The sequence below is a fragment of the Quercus lobata genome, chromosome 4 (genome assembly GCF_001633185.2).
Source record: "Quercus lobata isolate SW786 chromosome 4, ValleyOak3.0 Primary Assembly, whole genome shotgun sequence".
Taxonomy (NCBI): Eukaryota; Viridiplantae; Streptophyta; class Magnoliopsida; order Fagales; family Fagaceae; genus Quercus; species Quercus lobata.
In genome coordinates this window covers 3,090,841-3,111,209 of record NC_044907.1, presented here as the reverse complement: position 1 = coordinate 3,111,209, position 20,369 = coordinate 3,090,841, and the positions used below count along the sequence as shown (strand labels likewise).

The following is a 20,369-nucleotide window of genomic DNA, read 5'->3' as shown; positions in this document are numbered from 1 at the left end:
CAGCGATGATCACTATCAATTAGCACCGAGACCGTTGCATCACTGCCAAGGAAATCCATAGGAGATACCACCCTTTTGCTATAAGGGTCAGGCAGCTAGTTTTCATGGTAAATTCGAATCAAGGACCCAGAACCCACTCTCCATTATACCCCTTTCATGATCACCTCCCTACCCTTCAAAATACTCTTTCAGGCGAAAGAGCCATTGCCTTCTTTTGCATCAAGAATGGACTCGTTGGGAAAGAATTTCGCCTTAAAAAATCTATGGAAGAGAGTGGTTTTGTTGTCTAGCAGCCGCCAAACTTGTTTCGCTAGCATGGCAACGTTGAACTTTTGAAGCTCTTTAAAACCCATACCCCCCAGGCTTTTTGGATGGCAAAGGGAGCTCCACTTGGTCCAGTGAATCTTCATTTGGTTACCTCTCTGGCCCCACCAAAATTTCCTAATCAGGATCTCAATATCATTGCAAAGAGTGGCTGGGAGCTTGAAGCAACTCATGGCGAAAGTGGGGATTGCCTGGATCACAGCTTTGAGGAGAATTTCACGGCCCGCTTGGGATAGAAGCTGTTCTTTCCAGCCTTGGAGCTTAGCCTCGACCCTCTCTTTAATGTATCGTAAACTCGCTTTCTTATTCCTGCCAACTAGGGAAGGGAGTCCAAGGTATTTTTCGAATTGTTTTATTTCCTGTACACCTAAAGCATCTTTGATTTGGTCTGTGATGAGAGCGGGTGTGGACTTGCTGAAAAAAAGGCCCGTTTTACTACAATTCAGCTGCTTCCCCGAAGCCTTTTTATAGCACTCCAATAACCCCTGAAGTCTATGGCATTCAACAAGGGAGGCTCTGCAAAAGATCACACTATCATCGACAAAAAATAGATGGGTCAAATGGAGGCCTTTCTTGCAAATAGACACACCCCGGATTTGATTGGCCTCGACTGCCTGCTGTAGAAGGCTGTGGAGACCCTCAGAGCATATGAGGAATAAATAGGGTGACAGTGGATCACCCTGTCTAATGCCCCTAGATGGCTGAATGATCGGAGAGGGTTTGCCATTGATGAGGATGGAATAGCTGACAGTTGTGATGCACTCCATGATAAGGTTAACCCATTTTTCATCAAATCCCATTTTCTTCATGACCGCCTCTAAGTAAGCCCATTCAACCCGGTCATAGGCCTTACTCATGTCCAGTTTTAGGGCCATGAAGCCGGACTTACCATATTGATGGTGTTTCATGAAATGAAGAGTTTCAAAGGCCATTAGGATGTTGTCAGTGATGACCTTACCCGCCTGAAAGGCGCTTTGGTTCTCAGAAATTATCAAGGGGAGTACATCACGAAGTCTATTGGCCAGGACCTTAGAAACTATTTTGTACACCACATTACAAAGGCTGATCGACCTAAAGTCCGTGATAAACTCAGGGGATTTAACCTTAGGAATCAGGGTGATATTGGTATTGTTAATCTCTAAAGGGATTTTACAGTTATTAAGACAGTCTAACATAGCAGAGCAAATATCCTCATCAATTAAAGATCAGAAAGATTGATAGAACAGGGAAGGCATATCGTCAGGGCCCGGGGCAGAGATAGGTTTCATTTGCTTGATAGCCACCTCCACCTCATCTCTGAGGAAAGGTTTAAGAAGCTTGGCATTCATTTCCTCGGAGACTGAAGGTTTAATAGCATCCAAGACCCCTGTAAAATCCAAAGACTGTGATGAAGTGAATAGGGATTGGTAGTAGTCACACGCAATATTTTTAATCATATTGTCCTCAGTGCACCACAAGTTGGAAGAGTCTTTCAAACCTGAGATTCTGTTTCTGCGGAATTTGTGTGAGGCCTTACTGTGAAAATAGCTAGTGTTTCGGTCCCTGCATTTGAGGAAGAGAGCTCTGGATCTTTGCTGCCACATCTGGCTTTCCTTGTCCAGGAGATCATTAAGCTCAGTTCTTAGAATTTTGACTTGTTCATAGCCAATTTTCCCACTAGCAGCCCCACATTCCGCTTTGGAGAGGAGCTTACTTTTCTTTTCCACTTGGTGCTTAATGTTGCCAAAAGACTGCTGACTCCAAGCTGTGAGCTTCTCCCCGCAATTTTGAATTTTCCTAGCAATCTGGAGCATATTTGCACTATTTGAAGTTGAACCCCACGACCTAACCACCGTGTCACTGCAGCCGCCCTCCTTGAGCCACATTTGTTCAAATTTGAAGGGGCGGTTTGGCCTAGGGAGAGTAGCATCCGGTTTGACAAGAATGGCCTTGTGGTCGGAGGAGTGGGTCAGAGGTGCTGGACCTTGGAGCCCGGGAAGCGAGAGAACCACCCGTTAGAGGCAACCGCCTTGTCCAGCCTTTCCAAAACTAAGCCACCAGCTCTTTTATCCCGCCAAGTGAATTTATCCCCAACGTAGCCAAGGTCCATGAGACCATATTCATCTAATACATCACGAAATTCTTTCATCTTACATTCCTGCCTGGGAGCTAGACCAAGCTTTTCATGGGACCAGAGAAGCTCGTTAAAGTCATCGGCGCACATTCAAGGCAGGGAGGACCGACGGTGAAGGCTTCGCAGAAGGGACCATGTTTCCTGCTTCCTAGCATATTCCGCAAAGCCATAAATCCCCGTAAACCTCCATTGTTCACCCGGAATAACCCCAACAATAGCATCGATATGGTTTGGAGATGACGCGACCACATCAACACTAATAGAGCTTTTCCACAGCAAGACTAGACAACCTGTTTTCCCGGTGCTTGGACTAACCCAGCAGTGATCAAACTTTAGATCAACACACAAACGACGCAGCCTAGCATCTTCTACCCACGTTTCGGCAAGGAACATGGCCGCGGGATCTTGTGCCCGAGTCACTACTTCGAGCTCTCAGAGTGTGCGTAGGTTCCCAAGCCCACGCATGTTCCAGCAGAGCCAACTCATCGTCCTCGGTGGGGTTGAAGAGCAGCCTCCGCCGATAGTGGATCATTTTCATTTAGAGCAGCGTCGGTGATGGCTCTGCGTTTAGAGGGAGTAGGAGACTCTAGAGAGATGAGTAGGGAACGTTTACCTAAGACAACATTTAAGATAGTATTTTCGTTGGAGTGCTTGGGCCTTTGAATCCTAAGCCATTTTCCTTCGGGCTGGACTATGTGGTCATTGTGGTCCATGACCAAATTTGTTCGGTCATTTAGAGGGATGGGCTTAGACTGTTGCACTGGGGGGGTACGCGAGTTTGGGCCAGGAATTAAGGATGTCTGGGCCGATTGGGTTTGGACCATAGCGGGAAGAAACTCATTTGAAACACACTCCCCATCCGCGCCATTTCCAAATCCGTGAATATCTCTATCCAAATCTTGAAGTGTCTTCTTAAAGTCAGCTAGTTTCGAGGGAACCGGCGCTAAAATCTCCTCTGATTTTTGTAAAACCACTTGGTGAGTGGGGGATGATATTCTGACAGGATCTAACCCTTGATTCTCGAAATTTTCATTTAATGCTCTCGGGGAAGGAGAACAGAGGCCCTCTGTGACCGGGTGCATCGTCACTGGAGTGATGGGAGGTGGGTCAGTGATCGGAGAGGCGGGGATGGTCGCTTTCTTTTTCGTAAAAAAACCAGGGACAGAGACCACTTTCTTCCTAACTGAGTTGAATGGGGAAGCTCGGAGCCAAGAACCGAATTGTTGATCTTCGGAGTTAAGGCTTCCCTCGCTTTCGAACCAGGTTGCACAATCTCTGTCGCCATGCATGAGGCAACCACACCAATAGCAGAGATTGGGGAGCCTCTCATATTTGAAGGAAACCCAGTGATTCTTACCATCTTCCAGAGTAATGAGTCTACCTCTGCAGAGGGGCCGAGAAATATCTAGCAACACACGGACTTGTATGAAGCTGCCACCATCAAACTCCATTGATTCATTAGTGGGGAGGATCGCCTCTAAAGGCTGGCAGATTTGTTCTGCAATTGCCTTGTGCCTAAAGCGTAATGGGATGTCATAGATTTGGATCCAAAATGGAACCTTTATCAGTTCAAAAGCTTTGATCGTGGTGTCCTTATCGTAGCGTGTAAGAACCATAATGTGCTTGTCGAAGCTCCATGGCTCCGCGGAAAGGATTCGTTCTACATCAGACTTACTGTCAAACGAGAACAGGATGAGATGGTCGCCAATATTTTTGATCTTGAAGCCTGACTTGGTTCTCCATAGCGAGGTGAAAGTATTAGCGATGGCTTCTATATTTAACGGACGTTTGGTTAGGAATCTTGCAACGATACCATGCTCCGTGATGGCTTGGTCACTCCTCAGACGTAGACCAGGGCCCTCTAACTCTGAGAGAGATAGGGAACTCCAGTGTTTCGTCAGGTCATCCATGCCCAGAACAGAGTCCTAAGCACTAACAGAGTGTTTCCCAAGTCCCTAAAAAAGCAAAACCACTAGCCTAGCAGTAACCGTGTTACTACCAGGGACACATTCACCTTCCAGGGAAGGGACGACAGTGCTACGTTCTGGGGGAAGTTTTCCTAGAGAGAAAACTCACACAGTAACGAGCAACCCCATCCCTTTTATGTATGGGTCGTCTGTTCTAGAGAGAAAACTCACACAATAAAAGGAAAGTTGTGCTTTAGGACCTACCTCCGATGGAGTATAATCTAGAGTGGATTAGTACAGTTTTGGGCGTACTCATTGACGTCGGCAGCTTGGTAAATTTTATTGATTGTGTTGTTTTTATATGTTTTTTAGATTCTGTTTGATAAAGACTATTTATGTCAATTTATTTTATTATTTAATTAATTTTTTTATTATTTATAAATCTTATTATATTTTTTGGTACTATTTATGAGTTTCACTGTAATATTTCGACTTTTACTTATACTTACGGTACTTTTAGCAAAAAATTTTCAATTTCGACAAAATAGACATATTCTAAACGAATTATTAAGCTTTGTTTTTAAATTTTTTATTTATCTTGGAGTTCTATATATTATTATTGAGTCATGATAACAAAATTTATACCTTATTTCAGGTGTATACATAATCACTCATACAAAAAGTGGGTCTCGCATATGTGTGCGACCTACTTGCCTAGTGGGTTAGTACACTTCCAATGGTTTCCATTGAAGTCGTCAGCTTAGTATTTTTTTCTACTACCTCCGTCCCAATTTGTTTGTCTTCTATTCCATTTTGAGATATTCCAAAATATTATCCTGTTTCTAAAAGTAAAAATTATTAGTTTATTAATATTTCTATTATATCCCTACTTTATTTTCAAAACTATTTGAAAAGAAAACTAACTAATATTTTAAAAAATCAATTTAATTTTAGCACCTTTTTAGTTGTCTCATTAAGAATAAGTCTTTTTTAAAAAGTTAATAAATTTATTTAAGGGTAGTTTTGTAAACTTATACATTTTTATAAGGCAGACAAGATAATAAATGATGTTCTCTTAAAAAGTTTGACTTTTCAAATAGGGTAAACAAATTGGGACGGAAGGAGTAATTTTTTTTTTTAAACAAAGTCGTCAGCTGAGTAAATTTTACTTGTTGACTTGTTTATACTTTTTAATATAATTTAACCTTTTTAATTTATTTTATTTTTTTAACCTTGGAGTTCTACATATTATTATTGAGTTAAGTTAACGGAAAATTATTCCTTGTCTTAGGTGTATACACCATCTCGCTTGCAACAAGTGAGTCCCATAGTTGTGTACAACGTTCTACTTGCCGAGCGGGTTAGTACTATTCCGGTGGTCTCCACTGAAGTTGCAAGCTCGGTAAATTTTTTACTTGTTGGCTTGTTCACAAGAAAAAGTGATTCATATGTTCCTATTTTGAACACAAGAAACCAAATAACTAACAGAATTCTAGGAAGTAATAAGTAATTTATCTTGCAAGTTTGGATCCTTAGCACTCAAATCTCACCAACAGTGTTGCATGTTTGAATTCCTTGGTGTGATGATGCATCATCATCATCATTATTACTCAATTTGAGGGGGAAGAGATAGGAAGATGTGATCCAAGATGAATGTGAAGGAATATTATAGTACCATCTTATTGCCTTTTTTAAGTCACAATTGAAATCCAAGATGAATGTGTATTTTATACTTAACTTTTTAGTCAATGTTGAGGAAGAGATCAGCCAATCATGACACTTCAAAAGACATTTTCTCATCTAGGACAACTGGGTATAATGACACTAGCTTATAATTCAATAACATCAATGCAAAACTTTTTAATTAGGTTCTAATACTTTTTATTTTTTTAATGAAGTTTGCCTCTATGTTTCTCATAAAAAAAGTTATAATACTTTTTGGTCCCTCAAGTTTTGGTTCTTTGTTATTTTGGCCCATTAAATATAAAAGCTTGCAACTAACATCTCTTACTTTATATCTATCTTTTATCTCAAAAAAAAAAAAAAAAAAATCTTACTTTAAAATTGTTTTTAATTCATTCTAAAAAAAAAAAATCGTTTTTAATATTATCTTCTTGTCAAGATCTATTAACTGTAAACATTATTTACTTTTTTTAATATATAATAAATACTTTTTAAACTACGTCTTAAGATTCAGGGCAAAAAAAGAAAAAAAAGAGAGACATGAGGCTAGTTTCTTCTTAGGTTCATAGGTTCTAATATTTTTAGTAATATTTGTTGGAAAAATTCTTGTATAAGATGTATGTCTCAATGACACGTGGGACCCACATGTCATTGAGACATCCGACTCACACAATACTTACTCTATTTGTTGTTGTGTTTCCACATAGTTGGACCCACAAGACTCCAACAAAAAAATTATAATATAGCTAGGCATCTTGTACATGAGCTTTAAAATGTAAATAAAAATAAAGAAATCTTTTAAATTCGTTTAGAAAATGAACTATGCTATCTATGCGTAAGAGGTGGATGGTTTATTTATTTTATTTTATTTTTGTCTTTGGGCTTAAAGATGTGGATGGATTTAAAGGAAAAACGTTTCAAAAAGACTCTTTACTTTTCCATAAACAAAAAAAGACTTTTATTCTGCTAAGGTATTTTATAGTTTCAAAATGACTTTTATTATAGGATTTTTGTACTTCTTTTTGATTTTATTATTAGCTTAACAATATTAATTCTTGTTATCTTAATTATCGCTGCGATTAAAATTGATTGAAATAGGAAAAAATTCTTTTAATTGTCATAATCCATTTCATACTTCCTAAAACAAAAGTCTAATAAGTGGATTTGAGGAACAAGATCCTCTTAATTTCACTTAGAATGAAGAGAGTCAATTTCAAGATTAATTATACAAAATACCACATCATTTAAACTTTTAAATGATACAACACTTATTAGTGTTATTTATTTTATAATCAATTATTATAACAAGTAGAAGAGAGATTTGAACATTTGTTTTCCATATAAAGAAAACATAACACAAATATAAGATTTGATTTAAATCGTATTGAATATTTAGTAATATTATAATACATTTGGTACATATTTATATTTGTAATATTTAATCTATATCATAAAATGAATTTATCAAATGGAGAAAATCTTTTTTTTTTTTCTGCATTTAAAAAAAAATTAAGGATCATTGATTTTATTTTTAAATAAAAAGGATTGCTGATTTTTTTTTTTTTGAATGTAGGACCACTAAATTTGAGATAAAAGAATCACAACTATACATGTTTTTATTTCCTTTTGTTTCATCACAACAATGATATGATTTTTTATTTTGTTGTTGAAGAGAGAATGTGAATCTTTCTAGTCCACAACAATATTATGAACACTAATTAGTTTTAGACAAGTACATACTTTATAGCCTATAACTTTTTTTTTTTTAATAGAGATAATTACATCATGCTGCTAACCTTGCAGTTCGAACCCTTTCCCTCCTAGACCCCCAAGGATTTTATGCACGGAGAGGTGCCAATTCAGTTATAAAGCCTTTGAACTTTATAACCTATAACTGATTATTCAATATTCAACTCCTCTAGTAGAAACTTTTGAAGCAATTTATTCAAGGTAAACATCGCATCTTAAACAACATGCGGGGTTCTTAATATTCTCAAACCTCATTATGACACCAAAATAGGTAATTAATAAAAAAAGCCAAAAACAACACTCTCTTTCTTAATTTTTGGTAAGGGTTTTGAAGACTATGAGAAATTATTATTTACACCAGGAGGATTGCTGATGTGGTCCTCCCTGACCAATGAGATAATACAATCTATATAAATGTATGTGTGAGCTTCCTAATTAGCATAATGAATAAAAAATAAAAAACACTAGATGATGTTACATTTGTATAAATAATAATATTTTATTAGTTGAGAGGTCAGAAGGACCTCGTCAATAGTCCTCTTGGTGGACCTAATAATTTCTCCTAAGACTATAGCACAATATCCAGTTCATTAAACAAAAACCAAAAGAGTTTGAGTAATGGCTTTTGACACCTTCAGAGAGCCTTGAATGGTCTCTACCAGTTCCAAGTGTTCAAGAGCTTGCAATCCAAAGGCTTGATAAGGTGCCACTTAAATATGTAAGGGATGACTTGGACCAGATAACTCTTTCCAATCCTTCTCTTCGTGTACCTTTGATTGATATGAACAAGTTGGTCAACCCAGAATTCAATGAAAAAGAGCTCCAAAAGCTTCACTCTGCATGTCAAGAATGGGGAGTTTTTCAGGTAATTAATACAAAAACATTAGGCACTAGTACTTCTTTTTTGTTGTTGTTCTTTCTTCTTCTTCTTCTTATAATATGAGAACATTAGGTAATATATATTGCTTTTCTTTCATTTTCCTTCATTACCTTAGAAAAATATGATCTTGAGGAATATTTTGCTTAGATATTTCTAATCAAAACATGCTTGTTTATGGCTTTTGTTGTTCATATACTAATGAAGCTCTTCCTATTGATCAAAATTCACCTTCTATAATTGCACTTTCTCCTTCTTCTTCTCTTATCTTTATTCTCAAAATTCTTTACTAATTAATGAGTTTCAAAAGACCATGCTTTCTTCTTAAAAGCAACTTTCTATGATATGAAATAGATCGCAAGAACTTCAAGGGCTCTTGAAGGCAAATCAGATGTCCAACAAAGTGATAATGATTATGACTTGTATATGTGGCTTAAATAGATTGTAACTTATATATGTGGCTCAAATAGGTTATGTTTGTTTTCATGTGCACTGTGCAGAGTTCATGTTACAGTTCATTAAGATGCAATCTCATTAATTATATTATTATTCTTTGTTTTCCATATATATATATATATATATATATATATATATATCTAATTAAGTAGCTAGTTAACATAATTTCAAAATTCAATGTACACTGGCACTTTAGGATATTACTAAACAATTGAGAAAGCAGTTCCTAGTGAACCATATATGCATGCATAAAGTCTAATTTATGAAATAATAAAATATTTTGCTTGCCTTAATTTTGTTTTTGTTTTTGTTTTTTTGTTTTTTTTTCTTCTAAATGAAGTAATAGATAATAGATAAAAAAACACCATCATGCCTGCATGACGAGTAAGGATAGAAAGGAAAATTTCAGTCAAGAAGATATGTATAAATTACAAGCATATGACAGAGACAAGCCAGAGTTTCTGTGCAGCTATCTTGAATCTCTCAGAATAATTGTAAATTAAATTGAAGGGAGAGTGTTCTAAAAGTATTTTTTTTAAAGAAAATTTTATTGCCCTTTGACTGATAGTTTTTCATATTTTTCAAAAAAGAAGAGAGAGAGAGAGAGAGAGAGAGAAAAAAAAAAGGAGAGTAAAATAGTAGACAAGGAATGCATTCATGACATGAAGGTCTTCTGATTGAAAATTTGTTAGCCATAATTCCTTACCGTTTGCCAAGACAATAAGCCTTTTTGCCTCCTTCAGTTATGCTAATTTGATTTTTCAATATAATAGAGTCAAAAAGAATCGAAAGCTTGTTGGCTGAGTCAAAAGTAATTACTTATTATTATTATTATTATTATTATTATTAGGGTAATTATATAGTAAGCACCACCTGTGGAGATGCTTTAGTGGTAAGAAGTCTACCAACTCTTTACCTTATGTGTTTGAAGTTGAGAGTTCAAACATTAATATATCCCATTAATTATGTGCATGTTTCCACATCATTCATGAATAGGGTTCAAGCGGACCAGAGAGTCGGAGACAATAAACTCACATGCCCAAGATCTTTTTTTTTTTTTTTTTTTTTTTTTTTTTTTTTTTTTTTTTCAATTTAAAAAATAAGAGTTCTGGTCCAAAATATAAAACAAAATAATAAAAGTAATATTTCTTCCACTTATATACTAATTAGTAAGAGATGTCAAAATGGTGAGACCCACCATGTGTGTTACATGTGCTTTAGAAATTAATATCACTTAACTCTATCCATAGGCACATTAAGACAAGTTTCAATTTCAGGAAAGATCCAAACAAGTCAATTTTTTGAGTATTAATAATGCATTATTACAAGTCCAATCATATATGATGATGTTTACTGGGGTTAAAACACTGTATGTACTAATCATTGCTAAACTTTAAACATGATTCAATAGTTTGTTTATCCCTTAATCTTGCATATTGTAAAGCTGTGGTTTACAACTATGTTTTATATTGACTTTATTTCATGACAAAAAGTGTTTTAATTGCTTTAATTTTGTTTCTTGTATTTTGTGAGATTTTATTGTATTGAGTTTAGTATGGTGAAGACTCAAACTTAGTTAAAGACACCCATCCTTTAGAGAGAGAGAGCAACTCATCCTTAGTGATAAATCATTCTAGCCTCTTCTCCTTCCCTCTCCCATTGTCATACATTGAGAGGAGATTTGTATTCAAACATAACTCACACCTATTCAGAGTGTAGAGAGTGTTTTGGAGCTTGGGAAGCTTTGGAGATTTGCCAAAAGAAGCCGGTGAGGCTAGGCGGATGCAATTGGGTGTATTGCGTGATCCAGAGAGTTAGAGAAGACAAGACTTCGTTAAGTCAGTTGGTAGCAGGAGCTTGGAGGGCTCAAGTACATTGGGTAGACTAGACTTGGAGGGTCTTTTGTTATTCATGTACTCCAACTTTATTATCTAGTAGATCGATTACTAGTTGGAGGGCAGCGGAGAGGTTTTTCGCCGAGTTCTTCAGTTTCCTCTTCGATAACACATCTCGGTGTTATTTGTGTTTGCATCCTTCTTCCCTACTCTTTTCATTTTCATTTTATTGTTGATATTTGATGAATATGGCTTAGAGTAGTTTATTGTTTTTTCGCTCGCATTTACTCTATTTCGTACTTAATCTAAGTTAGAGAAAAATCAACCGAGCTGTAATTTTTAATTTGGGGGTCTAAATAGCTCTTGTGTTTTCATACAAATTCGAATTTTCTCAGATAATAAACCATGGAGTTTTTGATGAATCACTAAGCAACATGAGAGAGCAAGCTCAAAAGTTCTTTGACCTTCCTTTGCAAGAGAAGAAACGTTGTGCTCAGAAACCAGGAAGTCTAGAAGGTTATGGTCAAGCATTTGTAACTTCTGTGAAACAAAAGCTACCGTGGAATGACATGCTCTTCCTCAAAACTCTTTCCCTTCAAAATCGAAATTTGAATTTCTGGCTAGAAAACCCTCAAGAGTTCAGGTAAATTCTAACTGAGTCATACGATTGACCAATTGATATACCTACACGTATGATTCATGCATATAGATATAGACACCTAGCAATATGCTCACATGATGGGATGCTAGCTTAAGCATAAATTTATCTAAGTCATCATATATGGGTGAAGTGGATTTTCTTTTCCCAAAGTGTTGTCTATAGTATTAACGGTATTCCTAAAATATCTAGGATATTCTAAACTAGAAGGTCTTTTATATATATATATATATATATATATATATATATATATATGATAGGATTGGACTCTATGATATACCTACACTGAATCTTTTTTCAGTGCAGGTGAAATTTGAATCCAAATCCCTTATTTAATTATAAGAGATTTTACCTGTCGAGTGTCGGGAACATTTTTGTGACAAGGGTTGAAAATGTGAGAACGGCCCAAATCTTCCCTTGGATTCTTTAGAAGTGTTTATTGTGGAGAATCAAGCCCAAAATTCCAAAAGTATAATGAACAAAAGGCTAATGGTGTTTTGACAAGAGAGAATCAAAATGCTAATAAAAAAAGTGCAGAAAAAACATAAAAACATAATAGGTCTGAAAGTTCAACCCACAGTCAACAAGAAGAGGAAATTGAAAGAGGTTGTGAGGAAGAGAAGGAAGGTTCTCCTACACCCATATTTCCACCCCTATGCTTCAGAATTGCGAAGATGTTAGTTGGTTGAATGGGTTTAACAAAAGTGTAGAAAAAACATAAAAATATAACAGGTTTGAAAGTTTGACCCATAGTCAGCGAGAAGAGGAAATTGAGAGAGGTTGTGAGGAAGAGAGGGAAGCTTACCTTGTACCCATATTTCCATCCCTAAAGTTCAGAATTGTGAGAATGTTTCTTGACTTAGTGGTCTTTTGCTCTCAAGTTTCAGCTCTATAGGGAATATGTGGTTTTGTTCCTTTAGAATCTGATTGAGGCCTTTTGTAATGAACTTGGGGTGCTCTAAGTGACTGTTTTTGGTCAATAAAAGAGGCTTTGAACCCCAAGATATCAATCAAAGAAGTTATAGCCAGGTCTGATTTAACTGGGTAAGAGGGATGCCTTGCTTTTGCATAATTTGGGAAATAAAGTATTCTAAATTCATGGGTTGATGTTTCCTAGACATGGAAAGTCCTTGGAGATTGCATTTGGCTGTTGCAGCAAACAAAGCATGCCACTTAAGGTCAGCTATGTGTTTTTGGCAAAAAATGGTAGAGCAGAAAAGTTGGGCCACAGTTAGCCAGAGTATAAAAGCTCTTTTGGGGTGGAAATTTCGTGCACAGGACTTTTTCCATGAGCCAAAGGTGCTACTAGTGTCTCTTGCTTACTTGGTAGCATGTATGGGCTGGGCTCATGCAAAAGGTCTGAAAGGAAACCGACTTATACCTTCCAAACCACACTTACTCAAATTTCCCTAGTAAGTTGCATAGGCTAGGGCCATGCTTAAAAGAATGAAATATAATACAATACATGAATTAAGCCACAAGGAAGTGGAGCTTGGTTGAATCGGGTTTATACAAAATGTGTCGCGAAAATGGGTATCAACACCGAGTTAAATGGAACTCACATAATAATAAATAGTCTTCTTATTCATTATTCATATTTTAGAGTTTGGAAAAAGTACTTAAACATTTTTTTTTCCTTTTTTGGAGCATATATATATTTTTTTCAATTTAATTGGTGTGAATTAGAAAAACTTTGGAAACTTATTCTAAAGATATGAGTAATGTGGCAGTTTCTATTGTGAGGTTCATAACCATGGGGCTTGGACTTGAGGCTTAAAAATTTAATTTGTAACACTTAGGGTCCATTTGGGATCCACTTATTTTGCTGAAACTGAAATTTTTTTATTGAAAGTACTTTAAATAAAGTAAAAGTTAACTGAAATAGTACAGTAAGATCCATGAATAGTAACAAAAATAAACTGCATTGTAAAATAAGTTGGTAAAAATAATTTTTGCCAAATAGACATTTATAAAGAAGGAAAGTACCAAGTAAGGATGAATTTCTATCCTCCTCGTCCTGAACCTGAGCGTGTTTTTGGGCTTAATCAACATGCTGACATCTCCTGTGTAACTCTTTTACTAGAGTGCGGCGACACGCCAGGATTGCAGGTTTTGAAAGACGAAAACTGGGTTAATGTTGAACCTGTCATTGTCAATGGTGCAATTGTTGTAAACCTTGGCCATATCATGGAGGTAAATATATACTACAAGTTACATGTTAATATTTGTTAGATTGTCATAGCAATATTGTAGATATGCACTGTTAACTATGGTTTTTAAATTTTTTATTATATTTTATTTTTTATGTATAATATCTCTTTAGTATTCTGAAATTTTAATGTGAGTTATGGTACCGTAAAATCCTTTGTCGTTAAATAAATGACTACTTCCTTGAAATACATGACCACACCCGAATTATTTGAAGATAACAGACTATAAGATTGCAGTAGAAAAAGTACAAATGCAAGGTAAACATAGTTAACAAACTTATAGCATTTACTTTGATCATGTAGATTATAAGCAATGGGAATTACAAAGCCCCAGATCATAGAGCAGTGGTGAACAAGTCAAAACAAAGGCTGTCAATCGTGACTTTCTGCTATCCCAATTCATCAGTGGATATTGGACCAGTTGAGAAGCTTATCATGTCAGGAAGCCCACCTGTACACAGGACCTTAACAAATGCAAAGTATTTTCATAACTTTTACAATCGGAAGCTTGAAGTTTCATTCATTGATAGCCTGAAAATCTAATTGTCATAAATTGGGCATTTAATGGTGAACCCTCCCATGGACTTAATCTAAGAGGCCAACTGACCCTTCTTAGCTCAGGTTGTAACATTTTAGTAATGGGGGTAGTAGTGAGGAATAGACTTCTATACTAGATAACTTGCATGTGCAACAGCTTTCAGATTTTGGTTGTTTTGGCAAAAAGATAAGGAATGCAATGCATGCAATATATTTTTAACTTAGCATAAGAAAATTGCAAGGAAAAAAAATAACGAAATGAAGAAAGGACAAAGAAATCTGTTTGATATTTATTAATATATATACTTTGCCAAATGGATTGATGTGTCTGAAATAGATCCCATGTTCTACGACACTATTGATTTTTCACCCAACACCATCATTCTTCTACAATTCACGTTCTTTCAAAAGCTTCACAATATAATGATGTACATTTCTCTATTTCCATCCCTACCTCTCCCCCCCCCCAACCTCCCCCTCTTCCTTCCTTATTCTTTTACCTCTCTTTTACATATTCAAGAAAAATAATGAAAAATCAAGGAAAAAGAAATTTGACATATAATAAAATAGTTATAAAAAGTACATGAATATCTTTAGAAACAAATGAAAAAAAAATATTACAAAAAATACTAATAAAATTTAAAGAAAAAAAAAGTTACAAATATAAAACATTACAAGATTAACATTCTTTTTTTCTCTACTATATGCCCTGAAAAAAAAAAAAAAAAAGAAAAGAAAAAAAGAGGCTCAAAGTATTCAAAGCATCAAAGCCAAAAGCATGCTTAAAAGCACTTTTAGCCTAAATTTATTAATTAATAAGACAAATTAATAAACTTCCGTGCCCATCAAATTGTCCACAACTCAACCGAATCCAAGTCAGATTATAAAATTCTCACGATTTAAGTTATTAGGAGTTGACTTGGTCTAGTAGTGATGCTTTGCTTTGTACAAATTTGAGGCACATTATAATTCACTTTTATGTGTCAGGGAATTTTTGAGCCTCAAGTCCAAGTTCCATGGCTATGAACCTTACAATAGAAACCGCTACCTTCCTCATATCTCCAAAATAAAGTTTCCAGAGATTTTCTAATACACACAAAATTGGAAAAATTTATATAACACTAGAGAAAAGAGGGAAAAAACTCTTACTAATTACTTTTCTCCTAACTCTAAAATGAGAGTAGTATCATTAATTAGAATAATGAATAAGAGGACTAATATTTATTCATTAAATAAAAAAAAAAGAGGACTATTTACTATCATGTGTGTTACATTTAGTTTGACAGTAAAAGTCTCTAATAATGGAATAAGAAAGTCGGATTCTTTTTTTGAGAAACAAACACACACACACAAGAGAGAGAGAAATAGGTTTTAACACAAAGACACACCACAAATATACTCAAAAGATTCAAATCTTATTTATCCATTTGGATTCAAACATATATATTTTTATTTAATATAAAAATTACTAAAAACAATGTATTTTAATTAACACCATGCAAATAAATTACCAAAAACTAAAAGTCAAACGCACTTCAAAGAGACATTAGCCAAATTCTGATACCATAATAAAAATAAGAAAATGTGTGTTGCACCAAACCTTTAAAAATGATTGCTAAATATGCAGTTGACCCAAGTGGAAAGTTACAAGATATAGAGCATGTTTGATTCAAGATAATAATCCTTGAATCCAAAAGGAGAATTTTAGAATCCACTAGAAAATATAGGAGATTTGAGCTAAACTTGAAATAATACCTACAAAAAGAATTGATTTGAGGCTTTATGTCACAGTACTCATCCAAGAGTATGTTTTGAGACTTTATGTCACAGTGGATGATTTGGGTGTTGCACTCTTCATTTAAGTACATTAGGCCTCGTGCTATTCCAAAAGCAATTTGTACTCTTTGGTGATGAAGCTAGCTAAAGAGCCATTACTTATGTACTCATATACTAGAAGCCTGTACTGCCCCTCATCATAATAACCAAGCAAACGAACTAAATTCTTGTGATGAGTTTAACCGATCACGCTTACTTCTGTTTTGAATTCCTTCTCACCTTCTTCTACCACCTTACCTAACCTCTTGACTGCAACAAATATTTTAGAATCTGATGGAAGGACCCCTTTATAAACAGTTTCAAAAGCACATTTCCCACTGTTTGCTTGAAGCCCCTGGTTGCTTCTTCGAGCTCTTTATATTTATAGCTTCTCACATTTGTTGCAAGTGTGCTATCAATATTCCATCACGAATTCAGCCTTTTGCGGTACAAGTAGATAAAAGCCACAATACTTGGGATGCACGGACGCGGAAAAATGGTTGCCGCACTTGCGTCCGACACGATGACGCGCGAGCGACACTGCTACCTGCGCCTTGGTGCTATGTCTAGTATTTTTTTTTTTTTTTTTTTTTAATTTTTTTTTCCGACTCGCGCTGACTCGGTGCAAACTTGGGCCAATTTGTGCAGACTCGGGCCGTATCGGGTGAAATTGCCGATTCAGGCAGAATTTTTTTTTTTTTTTTTTTTTTTTTTTTTTTTTTTTTTTTTTTTTTTTTTTTTAAAGGTGCAAAACACACCGTTTGAACTTAGGCTGTGTTTGGTTCAATGTAAAATATTTTTCGGAAAATAAATATTTTGCGGAAATGCTATTTTCGGGAAAAGAAAATATTTTTTAGTGTTTGGTTGCATTATGAAAATTGTTCTAGAAAATATTTTCATGTGTTTGGTAACATTCTGAAAATGCTATTTTCCTACAAATTTTTCACATTTTCTCAACCATTTTCTCAGCATCCAAACAAATATATATTATCATTTCTCAATAGATAAACACAAGAAACAAAACCCAACCAAAAAAAATTTATCAAGTCCGGTCAAATGGAGAGAAGAAGGAAGAGAGAGGGAGGTGACTGGGTTTGTCATGGGTAGATCGGTGACTGGGTTACTCATGGGTAGATTGGATCGGTGACTGGGTTACTCATGGGTAGAATGGATCGGTGACTGATGGTCGAGAACGAGAACGATGGCGAGAATGGCGGTGCCGATGAGCTTTGGGTCGAGAACGAGATCGGTTTTGGGTGGATCAATCTTGGGTGGTGACGATCTCGTCGGTGGTGCGATCGACGCTTCAGCTTTTGTTGTGTTGTATTCTTGCTATTTCTCTCTACTCTCTCTTCTTTCTCTCTCTCTCTCTCTTTGCGTGTCTGAGCCCGGAAATCATTTGAAGTGAAAATAGAAACGTAAAATGATTTCTGGGTCAAAGCCTTTATTTTTACGGTCAAATGAAATGCATTTCCGAAAATTTTATTTTCCATGCGCAACCAAACACATGGTTTTATGGAAAATGATTTCCTGAAATGGTTTGAAGCCAAAACAAATGGACCCTTAATAACAAACCCTAAACTATCTCGGTTCTCAAAACACACTTATGCACCATTCTTCACTTCAATCTTCAGCTGTCTCTCACTCTCTGTGCTCCATCTCCCCTCTCGGCCTTGAATCATGCACCCCCCGAAGAGAAAGAGGACAGCCTGAGTGGGACTCGAGTGGATGCCTTCTACCACTACTTGGACCCCTACCTCACTCATCACTCTATCTTTCTTTCTATCACTACGAACTATGATTGGTCAATCAATGGAATTTTTTTTTTTTTTTTTTTACTTGGACTTGAAAGTCTCCAACAATTTCCCCTTCTGGTTTGATACTATGGACCATAGTCTATGGCGTTGTCTTTGAACAGGAACTAATGCCTTTGACACTTTTTGTACCCTCCAAGACTTTGTACTTTTACGGTTTTACCCAAGTTGGAGTCCTCCAATTTCAGTTGAAAACTACCAGTCTGATGTTGCTTCATTAATTTTCCACTTATGTGGCCTTCGTTGTATCCTCCACAGTGTAATTTTTATTTTTTATTTTTATAATTTTTTAGAATATTTTAATAGTAAAAATATATAGAAAATATAAATAAAAATATTTTAAATAATTTTTTAATTGCCACACTCCGCTGCACCCACACCTTACTTTTTCAAAAATTGACGAGTCCTGCATCCGCACCCGAATCCTGAAACGCACCCATGCTTCTTAGCACAATACTAGCTATGAAAAATAGGATATTAAGAAATGCAGAGCTGCCAAGGAGTAGTGCCAAGACAACTACCATAGACTAGTCTTTCTCATCTGAACCTATATTTTCCTTGATGAGAACTATGCTAGTATTACTTTCGCGATATCTTCCATTGGACAGAGGAAACTTCTTCTTCCAACATGCTTATAGTATCCTTTGAATACCGCAACAATCAGATCACATAGAATAGAAGATTAAGATAGAATTTACAATTGATTAAATTAATAATAATGATACCTATTTTTTGTTTCTGGCTATGTGACCGTAGGTAGGAATTAGGGAATGAATAATACAATATAGAGAAAAATTAACAGATACCCTAGAGACATTGGTTTATAAAATATTTTTAGAAACTTTTTATATGAAAATAAAAAAGTAATTGATTTTTTAACAATTTTTATATTAATTATAAAAGTGATATTAAAACTGTAAGGACACGATTCGTAACGAACCATAGTGGTGCTGGGCTCGCACGTAAAAAGGCTCAAACAATATCATTTGTAGAGCGTGGGTTTGAAAGTTTAGGCCTTGGTCACCAGGTGGTGGGTTTTTCGTGGTGTTCATGCGTGGTTAAGTTGTCTTCACCCCTAGAGTCTTTCTCCTGGAGGTGGGCTGGGAGGCTCTGGTTTTTCGGCCATTTTTCCCAGCCCCTTCTTTAGATTGCTTATTTTTCCTTTTATACTAGCCTGCGTTCACTATCCTTCGTCCACGTATAGAGTCAACCTTTCCAAGACTGATACTTGTCCCATCAGCCCATACCCAAAGTCGTTGGGGGTGGTTGTAAAAGTCGAAGAATACGGCTTTGTCAGGTTCAGAGTATTGAATGGCAGTAAGGGCAGCTTTCCCTGGATATTTTAGATTTTTCTTCCAAGGTTTGGTCCTATACCGTTTTTACCCCTCTTTCCGGTGGGACTTTGGATCTGCCGAGAACTGAACTGTCCTCGGCTGTATCCCAAGGCCATCTTGTGCTTTATATTATCGAGCTTGGGCCATAGTCCTCCTCGACTTGGGCCTTTGGACTCCCCACGGGTAAATGGGCCTGACCCATAAATTATTTGGGCCCCACAATAGCCCCTTAAAACCCTGCTGTCCAACCTCTTGGTTGGAAAGGGGGGTTTTGGTAACACCGAGCATTTATTATGGCTCATTTAATTCGGCCTTTCACTAATGCTGGCGGTTCTCCATCTGCCCAGGAAATACACCGGTCTTCGAGACATTCTTTTGATTTTACTCCTGATGCGTTCTCGCTGTTTGGTTATCAAAAATGCGTTTTTAATGGCTTCTATTTACGAGACTTATTTAAATTCGACGGTTTGTTTGATGAGGTGGGGAAGTGGAACGGATACATCCTTGTTTATAGATTCTTTTGGAAACCTGGACGAATTTAATACCTTCCGTTTTGTCCTTCCTATAAGAAGACAAGTAGGAGGCTATCGCTCTCGTACAGAGACCCTTTTTATCCTTCTGAGATCTGAAATTCTTAGCCTCCCTTAGCGTATACTTTACCTACTAGTTATACACTAAATCATAATACGTTCACCATAACAACGAGTAATGAAGGAACCATACCCCCCCCCCCGGTGAACACCACGTTCCAATAAAGTTCGTAATGGCTCGGTCAGGGCAGGGATGACGAAGACTCAAAATCTATTTCACATTCCTTTCACAAAATCCGAAGCAGGGACTCGTCACGTCAAACTTTCGGCGTGACTGAGTCGAGGACACCCATCATCAGTACCAACTGCTCTCTCATGAGCATACCTAACATGGTACCAGTGTGTTAGGAGTCAGGACTGAGGCAGGGACCAAGTGTCTCTGCTTCTTCCTCTCTTCGTTCACTGGTGTCTCCTTTTGCCTCTCTTTCTTCTTCTTTCCACCACCAATCCATCCTGGTACTTTTCCT

General features: G+C 36.3%; 1 pseudogene; it reads left to right on the top strand.

Moving 5' to 3' along the window:
• Window positions 1–4,613: 4,613 nt before the first annotated feature.
• LOC115984395 lies at window positions 4,614–14,355 on the top strand (annotated as a pseudogene).
• Window positions 14,356–20,369: the final 6,014 nt, after the last annotated feature.